Here is a 16,758-nt window from a genome sequence, read left to right on the forward strand (position 1 = left end):
GGGGCTTATCTTCTCACATTGGATAGGATAAATGGTTTTGTGACTGTCTCATCATTGTTTAAATAAGCAGTTCTTCTCTTACTGTAGAAATGGTATATGCTATGTAGCCTGACCTGCTGTAATATCTGCATAAAACACCGACTGTCATCTTTTAAATTTTTGTAGAGAAGGACTACTTTTTAATTGTATATATTGAACAGGGCATCTGTTAGTCTTCTAGATACATTCTCCTGCTTCTCTACTTTCTTTATGCATAATCTGCTAAACCATAACAATACCTGTAAATGTAATCTTGCAATGGGCCCTTGCTGTAACTCTGTAAGGCAGTTGATAACCATCTGTGAAGTGAAAGGTCAAGATTACACATAGTTATTTGCATAGACAAAGAGGCACGAGCTTTTAGTGAAATAGTCTGGGGGAAAGAGGAGTCTCTTGGCTTTGGGGATGAGAGGTGGGGAAGAGAGAAATTATGAAGACAACTATGGAGTTGTACTGAAGATTAACCAATCAGCTAACAATTGTATTCAGAAAATGTCTGATCAGTATTTGTTAACATCCACTGTTTACAATTAGGGGTTTTGCGTTTCAGTGTAAACCAAAAACAATTACTCAAACACCTATACTATGTATTTTAACAATCAGTTTTAAAAAATAAGCATTAGACATCCCCTCCATCCCCTAGAAAATGGCAATATTCCTTTAAAGGGATTTTCAATGTGTTTCATGCCTGGGTAATCTGTGCTTTTTCCTGTTAGTGAACTGAAACACATAGAACATTATCACCTGTAGCAGCAGTGCTATAAGCAATTTTTTTCTCATATGCTGACTGTGTGTAGTTTAGTAACACAGGATGCAAACAGGAAATGGGGTTTAAAATGCTTTTGAGTGTAAACTCTTGTATGTTTCATTTCTTTTGGAAAAAACTGCATTCTGCTCAAATTGATGTAGAATGGGTGAAACTACACCAAGAATTTTCAGCACTGCTGTAAAGTTCACCTGTAAAGTTTAGATGGCAGAGTTGTAAAAAAATTACACTACCATTTCTAAGGTTGTTTCTACTAGGCCACTTGTAGAAAAAGTGCTAGTATAAACAGCTGAGAAGGTCATGGGCTCATCAAGAGAGGGACCAATAGTTCTGCATCTCCTGCAATGCAGTGTTGTCTCCACTGCCCTGGTCTGGACCCTTGTTAAGGTGTTTATCGAGACATTTTATTTTGAATGTTCTTCCATTTGCATTTATTGCTGTGGAAGTTGTTCCTAACCTGTAAATAATTAGATGCAGTTTCCAAATGAAAACATTGGAGTGAGTCATGAAGTGAAATCGCATACAGTATAACTATTCATGTGTTAGATTACATGGTCTCCTGTTTAGTTTCTCTCAGTTACTTCTGTAACAAATTGCTAAACTTAGAAATGAGAGGATGTTTTTTCTTTTCTAATGGGTGCTATCGCAAGGTATGGCCTTGTATCTAATCAAGCTTTGCTCTCTGCCCCATCCATCCTTCTAAATCATCATGAGCGATAAAGATGGCTGATTGCAAATTCAGGGCTAGATTAAAACCTCACAATCTGCCCTGAGTATGTAGCTCTATGGCCCCAGGAGCAGACAAGAGAAGCAATGAAGACTCAGTCAGTATTACTCCCCCACTTCTCTGCGGGAGAGGGGAATTTATTTTAGCCCATTTTGAGGAGCAGTCGGTTCCCACTGTGTCCCTGACCAGCTGCTCTGGCCAGTCAGTGGAGGGAGGAGAGGGGAGGGGAGCCAAGGTCTCTCTCATTTCCTGCCCCCTCTGCCTCATCCCCACCCATGTGCTCACAGTAGGGAGTAGCAGGTGAGTAGTCCTGGCTCTCTTCCCCAGGGTTAGAGTCACAATCTGAGGAGGACATTAAGGGAGGCATTACTTCCCTTTTCTCCCTGCATGACTGAGTAATGGCTATACCTATCCGGCCCCTACCAATCAGTTTTGATAACTGTACATAAGAAAGGATCTATTACAACGTGCTCTTCTGTACTGTTGCTGCGTTAGATTAGGAGTGCTACATGTAGCTGAAACTTGATTCGTAAACTAAACTGCTATGACGTGGAAGATAGGAGATGTGTATGATAAGAGCGTCATTTGGTTTCAGAGTAGCAGCCGTGAGCTGTAGCTCACGAAAGCTCATGCTCAAATCAATTTGTTAGTCTCTAAGGTGCTACAAGTCCTCCTTTTCTTTTAGTGTCATTTGGCTGTCAGATTTGTGATCAGTGACATATGACACTGTGCCATATTCTAATATCATATAACCATAGGTCTGCAGCTGTATAATTCAGTGGAGTGCATGTGTGCTATTATTCTGAAGTGGGTAATATGGCCCAATTAACTGGAAAGATTAGAAATGGATAAGTGAGTGCACATGTTAAATGAGCAGGCAGGGGTCAGGTCTCCCTGGTGATGAGGGAAGTAGTTGGCCCTTGCATGGCATAGATAGGGAAATTGCTTTTAGGTAGCTTGCAGTGTAGAAATAGCCTTTGGAGTCTGTAGCAGTTTGTTGGCTGACCTCCATATTGAGGCTTCTTCCAGCTGAGTAGCTCTAGACACAAGCAGTTGGGGTTGTTCTACTGCATTGAGGATTTGTTCGGGCTGATAGGTAATGGGGAATCTGGGGTTCAGCCAGCAGTAAAAGACATGAAGTTAAGTATTTTGTACAATCAAGAGAAAATACTGTTGAGAACAGAGCTCCATTTTTTTATACTTAACACTGGATGGATGCATTTGCCGTGCTCAGACTCAAACGTCAGTCACTGTGACCTTAGAGGAGCTCAACTATTTTAATTAAAAGGTTCTGAGCAAAAGCCTGGGGTGAGCTATTTATTATTTATCAAGCATTTACCTTCCTGCAGTTAGCAAAAGGTCAGTAGCTTCATCCGAAGCTTTGGGTTTTTGTTAGGAGCTTAGATGAAAAAGATACGCAATCAATCACTCCTACTTTGGGCATGTGTGTATGCAGGTCACTACTAATAATTATTTTGGCTTTTAGGACTTTGTACCACCAACTCGTGCAGTGAGTGTGTGTCACTCATTGAGGTATATTTCCACAAAAACAAACACCAGCTTGTGATTACGGTTAGTAATGAGATATTGATTGTTTGCAAATGTCGCTGTGGAAAGCTTGGTTGGCATCTCTCATGTTCACTTGGCTTCTATCCACTAGATGGAGCTGAAGCATTTTCGCTATATCCAGGGGTCTAGGTTTACGTTAGCTTCCTTTTATACTATTGCAAATTTTGAGAAAGTCTGTGTGAGTTCACTGTGGAAGTTTCAGAGAATCTAGGGATCCAAAGGAGCAAAGTCCCCATAAGCACGTCTGTTTATTTTATTGCACAGTAGATAGTTGTGTGAAGGGGAGGAAAACTAATTTTTTGGTACTTCTTTTAGTGAATACATGCAACAATGACAATGTTTCCTCTCATCTCTCTCCTCTCCATGCATTTTCATTGTATTCCTCATTGCCCGAGAGCCTTAATTAGTGTGCATAAAGTAATGTCAGATACACCACTGAAAATTGCTCTTCATGTGCATTGTAGTTGTATTAACATTGGCCCTGCCTCTTTATTTTTGTCACTGCAGTCTCATACTAGCACCGAAAAAGCAAAACATCCATCAAAAAGAATCCCTCTGTGTTCCCTATGATCTGGTGCCTGCAGGGATATTTAACTGTTGTAATCAGAACTGGAGATGATGTAATAATAGAGGTTCTAGCTAAACTTGGACATGAGAAGCTAAATTGCATTGTCTGATCCACTTAATCTACCGCCTAACAACTGTGGTGTTCTGAGAAAGGCCTCTCTTGGTTTTATGTAAAAGGAGCAGATGTGACCTTGTCATTTGCCCTTCACAGGACAAAATCATGCATTCAAATAATTTCCTTATGCCTGGCAAACCTGGCTTCCGGTATTGTGACACTCATTAATGACTGGAGCCAGGCTTTAGCTGCCTCGGAATCCTACACCCCATTATAGAGCAGCCATCTGACCTTTGCTGAGGTAAATTGCTGACCTCTTTCTTCCTGAAAGCTAACCAAAGGGAGTTCATGTAGCAGCCCATCTGCCTGGCATGCTCCACCATGGCTGCTGAGCTACTTTAAGTAACAGTATAGGCCAGTGTGTTGATTACTAAGCTCTTTGCTCCCAGTGGCATCCAGAAATCCTATTTTCAAGCAATAGGAACTGGGGGTGCTCTGCCTCTCTGACAATAAGGTTCCAGGTTACTCGAGTTGGGTACCCAAAGCCACTGGCCATGCTTGACATTTTTGGCCTGAGGGATTTGCCCAAGGTCACACAGGAAGTTATTAGCAGAGCCTGGATTAGAATCTACAAATCCTGACTCCCAACATTGCCCGCTTTAATGACTTGACCACATGCTCCCTAGAATAGACATTGTATCCAGGTTGCTCGTTTGCTATAATGGTATGAGCAATAAGGTAAGTGATGCAAATATACTATAGGTCTAGCACTATGCCAGGAAGGGACATTTGTGTATGTCCACGCTGTCTGACTGTAAATGCACTGAGCCCCATTTTCTATCTTGGCATGTTTTGTGTAATATGCTACAACTGAGTCTCACTCTGATGATGTGTTCTAGATAGATAAATCGATCATCAGAATTAAGCCTTTTAGAGATATACACTATTACTCAAAGGGCGGTATCATCCATGAAAGAACTAGCCCAAAGGTGGATTCATGCAGCCTGTATAAACTGGAGGGGCCCCATTGACGTTAATGGGATTAGCTGCATAAATTGCAGGAGCAGGCCATGAATTTGGGCAGCTTCCTGATATAATAGGCAATTATCCCTGATTTACAGCTGCAGAAAGTGAGGCTCAAACACTGAAGTAATGTGTGTGAGGTTGCACAGGGAGTTAAAGACTGAATAGAACCTTGCAGTTCTGATTCCTCATCCCCTGCAGTCACCACTAGACAAAGCTAGACTGCGTTGGTGCTTGGATATGCATTAGTGAGCAGTAACACATCTCTAACTGTATTATTAGGCATGTGCTGGAAGATGAAATACCATCCATGCTATCCCATGGTGAGGTCGGTGGAAGTAAGAATTAGAGGAGCAGGTTCTAGATTTGGGGCACCCAAAACAATTCACCAGCTCTGCTGAACAGCAGCTGATCAGGCCTTGCCCAAGTCCACGTTTTACAGAGAGGTGAGTAATAAGTTATTTAATATCGTCTTTTATTTATTTATTTATTTATTTTAGATAAAGCTATGAATATGAACGCCCAAATACTGGAACCCCAGCACTCAGTACAACCAAAATAGCATTGTAGTAAAATGCTGTTCTTTTTCAACTGGCCTCTATGTATTGTCACTCGTGGGATTGGGGCCTCCTGGTGCTGAGCTGCGGAATCTTCTAGAGAGCTGTGTGCATTGGAGCTTTAGTTTCCTGTGGGGTGGTGAAAGTGTCTCATTCTTTCATACACAGCATCTTCGAAAAGGTACGATGAGATATCCCAAAGAGTACAAGGCCTTTGTTACCCAAGAGCACGACAGTCTTATAACTTGGTGCTTCCTTTGCACCCCTGGAATTTAGATAGTTTTATCAGTTTTATCGGCTCTCCTCAAGGAACAGGATTTGGGTCCGTTTTTCTTTCTTTCTTTTCTTTCATTCTGTGTAGGGCCTACACCTGCAGGTCTTTGACTGTCAGGAGGGCTAGGCATACAAGCTGGTCATTTTACACTCATTTGCCAGGAAAGCAGTTGTGGCAGCGGAGGCAGCTCTCTGAGGAACTGTCGACCCAAGGAAAACTGGAGTCTGAGGCGTCTGAACGTGTGATATCCACGCCTGGAATGAGAACACCAAGTAAGTGGCTTTATTAACACCTACTTCTCAGGAGAGCTTTGCTTCAGCGCCGTGCCCCGCTGCTTCTTAGCAATGCCCTCTCTGATGGCAGCTGTTATGGACAGGGAGCATATTTTTTTAAAAGAATATCATTTGAACAGTTGGGTTGGGATTATTTTTTAAAATATTAAACATTGCTTCTGTAGCACTGGGGATTTACATGGCATAAGACATAGCACAATTTGCTAATTAGCTTATAAACTTCCGTTGAGTAAGAAACATTCCCTGCTCCAAAGAGCTAAGACGGTTGAGTCTAGTTCCCCTTGTGGACTCTAGTTTGCCATAGGGTCTGTATTTGGTAGCAGAGAGCAAGGGTTCAGTTTCTGTCCTGTGGAAAGGTTGGCACTCTGCTGTCCAATGATATTGGAAACCAGTCAATCTTTACTGTTACCCAGTGAAATTCATCCAGTGCAGAGAGGCAGCACAAGCCCTTAGGCAACACTTAAGCCTGCAAAAGAGGGTTAAGTGGGACTTAAGTGGTGCCAAGGCCTTGTGCTGGCTCCTCTGCACAGGGGTGAATTTCACTTATGGTTACTGCCTGATAACTAGGACTATGTGGGGAACCTGATAGCTCACAGTTATCTGGATGAAAATAATTCCCTATGTCTTTGTTTTAATGAACAGGGCCTAGCTGTGAAGTGATTCGGGGAATGGTGTAAAAGGGGGATGTTGTGTTGTGCTCCCAGTTAATGGGAGTTCATTAAATCAGAGCTCTAAGAGCTAATGATGGGTAAGGTAAGAGCTTTACTGATCCAGTCTGCACTGCATGGGCACTCACACTGCCCTGACTAAACCTCTACAGTCCTGATCCAGCAGGCACTAGGTTCCGTGTTAAAAGCCAGGCTGGATTCTCGAGCCCTGTCTTTTTTGGTTGCTCCTTCTGTTCAGGGATCTGGAAATCTTCCCAGGATACGAGTGTGCTGAGAGTGTCCCCCACTGTTTTGAGGCACCCCTGCATAAGGGGTATGTTTTGGCAGGTACCCACAAGAACAGAAGCAGCTCTGCTGTCCTCCTCTTGGTCTGTTTCCCCGTGCTACTGCTTGTATGCATACTCCAAGTTCATTCTGACGTGGACTAATGCTATTATACTCCAGAAAATTAAAATGAAGACTGAACCTATAATGTTTCACTGGGAGGGAATTGGGGTTATATATTCCTGTGTAGAGCAGCATTCTATTTCAGTCATAGCATTTAATTATGATTGGTATGTTAGTGCCCACCAGAGCATAACAAATTGTCATTATGTTATTCTGCTGAGTCTAATTTAATTGGCAAGTTGTCACAAAAGCAATTATCCGTCATTTATTTTGTTGCCATAACCACATCTTGGAGAGCACCTGCTGTCTGAAGTGGCGAGGCTCTGCAGTCTCTTGGTCCTGGATTTCTTCCACTTGTCTGACACAAAGACACTGTGTTTCCTCCTCTTATTTAAAAATAACCTAATTTCCTATTGTGGTCTCATGAATTCTCATGTGTGGGTCTGGAAATGCCAAAAGAAATTCATGGTGCAGGTAGCAGGATGCTGAGATGCTCTGTCTGCCTTTAAAAAGGAGAGAGGAGCTTGGTCACTTCTGCACCTATGTGTTGTCTGCCTACCAAGGGATTTATTTCCAGAGGGGTAAAGCTGGGCAGCATGGCCTCATGGTTACAGAAAGGGACTGGGATTCAGGACTCTGGGAGTCTATTCCTGATAGACTGGGCTAAACTAATTTACACCAGTTGAGGATCTGGCTTACAGTACAGTTTTGGTCTTAACCTTCCTGTGATTCAATTTTATCCATCTGTCAAATTGATATAAAAATGCTTCCTATCTCACAGGGGGTCTGGGGACTTCCTGAATTGTTTGAGGCTGTTCAGAGATTCTAAGATGAAAGGAAATATGATGTGCAAAAAGTTACTATAAGCTTCTTTGAACTGAGGGGTCTCAGTGCTGTATATATTGGCTAGAAAGGAGTGATTAAATGATATGGTGTGGCACATGCCTGGCTCTGCCCACATACAGGCACATGGTCTGCTATCTGAGAACTCAACAACCTCCCTGTCCCAACAGGGTGTAATTGTGCTTTAACAAAATGGTTCTGACTCCTGCTTATTCTTTCCCTCACACTGCCTTAAATCAGGTGGAACTCCACTGAGGCCACAGCTGCATTCTCTGTTCCTTGCACCCAGTGTGATCCCTTATACCAGTGCCAAGTGGATGTAAAACACTACCAGCTCTAAATGGTGATGTTCTAAATCCAAAGGAGCTATGCTACCCAAACCCTGGTGCAAGTAAGAGTCAGGCCGAATTGTTTTAGTTGTGCACTTGTAATTGCAGATGTTGTGGCTAATCCATAGGGTCACTGCAACGACAGCCGTAAGAGAAGAATTGCCAGACCCTTCCTACCATGTTGAGCATAGGAGGTGCCAGGAAGTGAGTCATCCCAGGGAAAACAATTAATCTGCTCTATAGAGAGAATGCTCTGTGGAGCTCCAGCAGGGGACCTAGTGTCCATGTGGTGTGTAAGGGAGAGGTATGAATTATAGAGGCTTGCCCCTAGCTCATGATTCAGGATCGGATTTGTATTATGTGTGTAAATCATAGTCTGATGAATAAATCATGGGACTAGACTATCTCTTCAGTTTTAAAAAAGTCAAAATGAAATAATGAGCGAACTGGATATTTGGAGATAGCAAATTCTGAGTCGGCAATAAATAAAACCCTCAGCTTTTTTATAAATCATGCTGGGGAGATATAGACACAAGATTACAGTAAAAACCATGAGTTTATTACAAATTTGTTTTAAAATATAGAGTCCTTAATATCTGAAGATGATATAAAGATGGGGGCTGGAGGGTGGAAGAGGGGGAGAGAGAGTGGTTCAGAGAACCAGTAAAGATATATGGAGCTTTCACTTGTAAGTTGCATCCATACCAGCATTGAACAGGATGAAAATCATTACCATCTAGCCTGTGTGAATTGAGTTTGGTGGACTCAGCTAAGTACCTTGAGGACATATGTCCACCTTGCAGAAACCTGCCACATTTGACATCCTTGTTGACAGTCCCAATAAACTAAGTGGGCCATGAGACAGGAACTGTTCTCCCACCATTGTCAGTCGCTCTGTCAGAGCTGAAGCCCATTAGCAAAGGACTTTGAGAAAGCCATACTGTACCTGGTCTCTGGCTCATCAGAGGACTTCAGTCTCAAGAGCTGTCAATCTGGCTAGTTTCATGAGCCACACATCCACTGTGGCTCCATCTATCTCATGGATTTCAAATCAGCTGGCTAGTTTCAGGAGCACTAAATTAACTGGAAATCAACATCAAACACACTGAGAAATGAGCTGGGGAACTTTTTAATAAGCAACTCTCTCATAGGTTTTCCGGGGTCCCATAAAGTTTAGAAAGCTGTCAGGTAAAGATTAGTTTTTTACCTAGCAGCTTGGTCTGGTCAAAGCAGTATGAGATTTTTTCAGAGACCAGTCCAAAATTGCAGCGATTATCTTTCCTGAGATGGTAGTTTACCCCTTACATGGTACATGGTAGTTTACCCCTTAGCTTTTAGGGGAGGGGTACCAAAATCATTGCAACCCCAAAACAGCTTTCCAGGAGCTTAAGGACTGCAACTAATTGACATACATTTTTAAATAAAAAGAAGATGCATTTTTATGTCTGCGTTTCCCTTTGTACCCTACCTGCCCTCCATTGGTGGTCCCTTCCTCTTCGGTAGCTTGGATTAGTTGGCTAAAATGGAAAGATGGTCTTACAGTTAAAACAGAGGGACTGGGTTATGTCCTTGGTTCGGCCACACATGGGGGGAGGGATAGCTCAGTGGTTTGAGCATTGGCCTGCTAAACCCAGGGTTGTGAGTTCAATCCTTGAGGGGGCCATTTAGGGATCTGGGCCAAAAATTGGGGATTCGTCCTGCTTTGAGCAGGGGGTTGGACTAGATGACCTTCTGAGGTCCCTTCCAACCCTGATAGTCTATGATTCATAAGTCATTTTGCCTCTCTGTGCCTCATTTTGCCTATCTGTAAAATGGGACAATGATAGCTGCTTCACAAGGACGTTGTGAGGTTAAACTCATCAGTATTTGTAAAGCAGTTTGAGTTCTCTGGAAGGAAGACATCATATAATTGGAAAGGATCATTAAGGCTTAACTAGAACTTTTCCTTGTAGTTGTATCTTCCTTGATTGAAGAATAGAGATGTGTCTCAGTTCAACAGCAATAAAAACCTGCCCTTTGTCAAGCACTGACCTCACCTTTCATAGTTGGAGAGAGGTGTTCATTTTAAGGTTCTTCAGGGTATGCTGGTGCCACTCCTACTTAGCCAATATCACCAGCATCTTACCAGTCTTTCCTCCAACAATGTAATCAGTGGGGGAACCAAGTGATGAGGCCCTTGTAGGAACACAAGTGCTGTCAACTGGCTGTGTCTGTGTGCAGCTGACATCACTCAGTACTCTGTCAGGACACTTCCAAAGAATCTAGCCCCCTTGGGTATGAGCGAAACCCAGGTAATGACACTTGCGGCTGTTAGTGTATATAAAGCCACTGTGCAGGGGAAGGAGACTTTTGGAAATACCCAGACATCTGGCTAAACGAAGGGTCGATTAGGTGAGGCTGCCTGTGTTTCAGCACTGAAGTAATCAAGGGCAGTAGGTAGAAAAGCATAATGCGCAGAAGTCACCTGTGAACATCCTGGGTCAGATTCAGCCCTGGTGAAAGTCAGTGGTGTTACACTGCTGGCCTGGGAGTATTTGGCCCCATCTATTTAAAAAGATACAAATGGTTTGTGATGTAGCCATGGCTGCTTTGGAGGTAGTATAATCGAGTAGGGAGAACAGGAGAGCCAAGACTTCTAAATCTATTCCCTCCTCTGCCACTTGCTCACCTTGTTCTCTCTGTGCCTTGGATTACCTATATACCATATGAAACAAGAAAGCTTAATGACTTAATGTTTGCCAACTGCTTTCAAGACCTCAGGTGGAAGTATTGTTATTGTAATCTCTGGCAAAAGCCATGCTGAGAATTTATGGTTCAAAGTGAAATTTTGTGTATTGGTTTCCCTTAATTTGGAGGGGGTGGGGGGAATGGTTAAGCTTTATTTTTATTAAAGATCATAGAGATTTTCAGAAAAAAAGAGGAAGAATATCAAGGTTACAGTCTAATGCTTCTTCATACATTGCTGGGAGTAAAGGAAAAACAGGTTCTATTTGAACTGGTTTGGCCAGTTTTAACCACGATTCCGCTCTGGCCAGTGTTTTATGATAAAAAAATAATGAGTGCTTTGAATATCAGTCAGTGTTTCTGTACCACGAAAGGGACAGTCGGAGGTGGAATGAGAGACGAGCCTCCACAGACAATAATTTGTCTTGACAGGTCAGTTCCACTGTTGCTGAGCTGGAAAAATTGATTATGGGAAATATACATTCTCTGTCCCCAAATTATGCTCCCTCTAATATTAGGAGAAATAATAATAATTAATAATGGGACGGTGGCTGTCTATTAGTATCTGTACAGCACAACAGGGCTGAGGTCCTAATTTGGACCTTTGGTCACTTCCGTAATATAAATGGTGCTCTGCTAACTCCTTTTGTCACAGCATCTCAAATAATTATTTAAGCTTTACAGACAATTAATTAAGCTTCATAGCTGCTCCTTCTGGGAAATAGCGTATAGAGGGGGAAACTGAAGCACTGAGTGGCTAAGAGACTCACACAAGGTTGCATGGTTAGTCATTTGCAGAAATGGGAAGAGAACCCAGGCATTCATATGAGTTCATAACAGCGCAGGGTAAATTCTGAGTGCATGTGTGCCCACACAAAAGCAATTTCACATAAGACAGAGCAGGCCGGATCTAAACTAGGAACAAAGACACAAGAAACTCTTCCCCATAAACTCTGAGCTTGCCAGCTCCTCCCCACAGAGTTCAGCACTTTCAAACAGTATCACTGTCACCCAAGAGCACTCTGAGACCTTAGTAAATGAGTAACTGGAGCCAATGAGAGTTTTTCCATTTTTCCTGAGCTGGGGTGACAGTTAGGATGGGGAGATTAAGAACGGCCATCTGCTCGTCTGTCTCTGTACCACGGGTGTTATGCATGCAGACATTTACTAATCTCTTCCCTGCTTTGTCCTGACTGCACACATAAAGACAGTCAACACTTAGTTCTTTTGGAAGGGAGGAAAAAGGAAAAGAAAACCACACACACGCTGCAGTTAAGGGGGAAATAACACCAATTTGAACAAACCAATTTCTTTTTCTAGTGAGTCACTCAGTCTAGAATTCCCCAGCTCCCCGCCCTGGAAAATTACCAGTTTCCTGCATGCGTGCAGATCTCACTGCCACTCTTATTAAAATCCATCATTGCAACTGTTGGCTATCGGAAAGCTGAAAGCTAGTGAGGCTCTGTCCACTCCCTCTGCTCCAGAAATGGAACACAGAGCACCCTTTCTTCACGTCCACCACTCGTGAAGGCCAGTCGCCTGAGCTCATGTTCAATGGGGATGTCGTGCGTGGCTGATGTTATTGTAAATGAGGTCATTGCTGCACAATGTGCCTTTCTCCCATTCATTGTCTGCGGAGGGGCCTGGCTGAGTCATCCTCTGCCGGTAGATGTTTGGGAGCAAACAGCATTGGTTTTGGAGGTGCAGGGGACAAACAGGGCTCGGGGATGTAGTTTTTAATTCAGTACATGCCTAGCCCCTTGCCCTCAGAGGGTGCAGGAGTTGCTGATGACAGAAAAGCTGATGCAGTATTGTAATGCCGGGTGGGGCTGGATATGGGGGATTCACACTGGGCTCCACTGAAGCTCCCCCGTATGGAAGAGGGCTTTTGGGAGAGGGAAGGTCCACATCTCCATGACTGAGAGATAATGTGCGAGTGAAAGATCTTATGGCCCAGAGGTCTAATACTTATTGTTTATTTGCATTATAGTAACACCTAGAGGCCTTAACTGATATAGGGCCCCCAGAATGCTAGGTGCTTCACAAACTCAGAGTGAGTGACAGTTTCTACGCCGAAGAGCTCAGACTCTAAATAGATGAGACAGACCAAGGGTAGAAGGAGAAAAGAGAAGTCACAAGTGAAGTGACCTGCCCAAGGTCACACACCACATTGGTGGCTAAGCTGGGAATAGAATTCAGGTCTCCTGACTTCCAGCTCAGGGCCCTGCCTAGATTTTCAACTGGAGATTCACCCACAACATACTGACATTTTTGCATACAAACTCCGATAACTGCATGCCCAGCTGCGCGCTTGCACATACAGTCATATGATTTTGCATGCAATTTTGCTTCTCCAAAGGGTTACACTTGAGGCCACATCCCTCAGCTTTTCTTACGAAGATGGTGCACGGGTTGAGGCCCTGTATTCCAGAGTCCAAGAAAGAAGGAATTGTGAGACTTGCATATGAAATTATGAGAATTTGATCTCTACTTCCACAATTCCCCGTGACACCCTCAGTGCCTTTTAAAATATCCTGAAATGGGCTTTTTGTGGGAGCTATCCCAGGAGCTGTGGGTTATGTACCCAGAGACCATTGCACTTAAACAATTTAGAACAGCACAAGAATAGAACTGGGGCTGCCAGGCAGAGCACCTTTGGCTGGCTCACCGTGGCTAGAGCGAGGGCACTAACTCATTTGTGTTTAATTCAGTTGTCGCCACCTGTTTTTTTACAAATGGTTCAATTCTATAGTGTCGACACAGCTTCAGTGCCAAATTTCCCTTCTTTACCCTCCCCCTTTTTGGGGGGGGCTAACTTCAGGTTTGGCTCAGTTTGTGTTTCCCATTCATGCATGCGATTGTGCCAACTGTCTACCAAATTGAGACTCCCAGACCTGAAGGGATGTAAATATACACACGCTGTATATTATAGATTGGCACAGAGCTGGAGGCAGCCCCCATGCCAGCTTGATCCATTGCCACATATTCAGATTCACTGCCCCAGATTTCATTCATTTGTCACTGAAATCTTGCCAGTAGACGAAAGGGGGGGTAGAGATTAGTGCTCAAGGAGTTAATGACAATCAGATCTGCTACAGTGTTTGACTTAGGTTATCATCATCATCCTTCCTCTGTGGTTTGCCCATGTGGTTGACAGGATGCTTCCAGCCTTTTCACACCCAGGCTCCTGCAGCTAAAAAGAAAAAAAGCAGAATAGAAGCTCATCTTTTTTTTTTAAGAGATTAAAATATTTACATATTTACAGGTATCTGGTATTTTTCTCCACTGGAATGCATAGACTAGATGAAAGCCAACAAACATCTGTAAGCATTTACAGCACTACAAAGGAACAATCAGGCTTCAACTAGGGTTTGTCAGGTCTCTGGCAAGACTAGGCTCACATCCTAGTTACAGTGCTACGCTGTCCCTTCCGATAGCTGGGACTTGCACTGAGCACAATTGCGGATGCAAGGAGTAGGGAATGGATGGTGCGTGGGATTAGTAAACAGGCTATAGGACCCTTCACTTCTTGGCCACTGATTCAGATAGTGGCTAGGTTGATAGAGATCCAGGATGAAATCCTGACCACGTTAAAGTCAATGGGAGCTTTGCCATTGAGTTCAGTGGGACCAGGATTTCACCTCAAAAGACTGGTAGTAAGTGAGCAATCCACATGGAATGAGTTTGGTGGCACTCAATCTAGCTCCCAGATGGGGAGGTCTAGATGCGTAACTACCCCTATAGTTGGCACTGATGGGCTGCCTGGTTCGATGTTTTAGCAGAGAAGCCAAAGACTGAGAAACAGATTCAGGGCTGTCTCTCTTGGGACAAGGGACAAAGGTGGTCCTTTAAGCCCCTCGCACACTCTGGATTCTAGGCTAAAGGGGGTACTGAAGCAGTCCATTACATAAGTTAAAGCGGCCGATGGGAAGAAGTTTTATCTCCAATTTACAAACAGGGAGCTCAGGCACAGGAAGTAAGTTCCTTGCTGAAGGTCACACAGGAAATCTGTGTCAAGGCTGGGAAATGAATCCATATCTCCTGAGTCCTGAACCAGGGCCTTAACCACAGTCTGCCTGTCTGTCTTAGGGTATCTCTCCATTGCACCTGGGAGGTGTAATTCCCAGCTCTGGTAGACAGATCAGCCTGGCTGAGGCGACATGAGTGGTGACTCATGCTAGCCACCCGAGTTCGTACCTCGCATCTTGGAGAGGATTGCACTCAGGACAACTGACTCCTCCCGGTGCTCGTTCCACCACAGCCACCCTGCTATTTTTAGCATGCTAGCTTGATCAGAGCAAATGTGCGTACGTTTACCCAAGCAGGGAATTACCTAGCTGCAGTGTAGCCGCACCCATAGAGTTTATATGCCACCCAACACCACAGTGTCTGAGTGCCTTCCAAGTAAAATCACTAACAACAAAGTTCCTTGTGGACTTCACGGCATCTCTGACGTGTATTTTTTTTGTAGGGAAGGCAGATGGGGGAGGAGGGGGGTTGGGGAATAAAAACAATGTTTGGATTGTGAATGTCATTTGTGGTGAAAGGCCTTCTCAAAGAGGAAAGCTTTGCAATGTATTGTGCAGGTGGTCAGACACTGGATTTGCCTGATCTCCTCAGGGAATTTGTTCCATAGCCAGATCCCCTCGATTGCAAATGTGTGTCCCCAGCTCTCACACACTTTGTCTTAGGCTTTGTGATCTGCATCGTCCCCGAGGAGCACAGCTGTTGTGCAGATTCCTAGATCAAAATGTGGTATTCAACGTAGTTGGCACTTGATCTATTAATTACACTGGCCCAGACCATCCAGCCTTCCTTAAAAAGTATAACAAAAATCCCAAAGACCACAAACCAAATTGGCAATTATTTCAATATATGATTCCACCTTGCTGGGGCACCAGGCTAGTATTTTCCACTGATTCAGTCTGAGTGCCTAGGACTAGAAGAAATGGCGCTCCCAGCAGCACTTTCCAATTGCCTTTTTTCTCCCCCACCCTTATTCTCTCTCTCATTATTTTTATTTCCCCCTGCCCTTTGCCTGGCCTTCATAGAAGGACCACAAGTAGAGGAGTAATAGAGAGAGACATCAGTATCCTGGGGCAAAAAGATGCTGTTTAATTTAGTGAAGAATGGGTCTTAATGTCGCCTCACAGCCAATGCACACAGGTGCTGTACACGTGAAGAGCAAATGCACTCAGAACTAGGGCAGTGCCAGTCAGATATTTGTGTAAGTGATTTATCTGTGAAGTTCCTAAGGAGGGGGAGCCACATAAAGATCTTGAAGCTGCTGAGTGTGATAAATAACTCATTGTAATGTATTATTTAGCAAATTATAATGAAAAGCAGAAAACATATATAGAGGATAGGACAAATATGTTCCCTTGCTGGCAAGTTATTGACTGTTTGGAGCCAGGAAACAGATATTTAAGAGGGTTTAGGAATTTCCATGGCTCCCCCTATGAATAAATCACTGATCTGTAGACATATTTATTGGGAACCCCACTGCAATGCTTAATTCCAGGGGACTGGATGGCTCAGAGAAATGGTAATGGGCTAGAGACCTTTTCATCTCTAGCTTTCTGTTTTAATTCAGCCCTGATTGAAAGTTGTATCCATCTGGTGGCTTATGTGAAATGAGGTTGGTGGTCTCAGCCCCTCTCCTGGTGGACAGGGCTCTGTATCACTAAAATCACCACCAAAGCTAGCACTAATTGGCAGTTTCAGCAAAGGCCAAGGACCGTTGAACAAAGTTGCCCCTAGAGGTGGTCTTCCCAGCTTGGGGTTGAGGCTTATTGGTGGGGAAGCTTGCACTGGTGCTCTCTATACTGTTGACAGAGAGAAGACTTCAGCTTTCAGGGGTATCGGTCCCAGACCTTTTGTGATTGCTAAATTCTCTTTATAAAGTGCTACACACAATCCTGCATTTAAATAGGCTGT

This window comes from Lepidochelys kempii, chromosome 17 (genome assembly GCF_965140265.1).
Source record: "Lepidochelys kempii isolate rLepKem1 chromosome 17, rLepKem1.hap2, whole genome shotgun sequence".
Classification (NCBI taxonomy): domain Eukaryota; kingdom Metazoa; phylum Chordata; order Testudines; family Cheloniidae; genus Lepidochelys; species Lepidochelys kempii.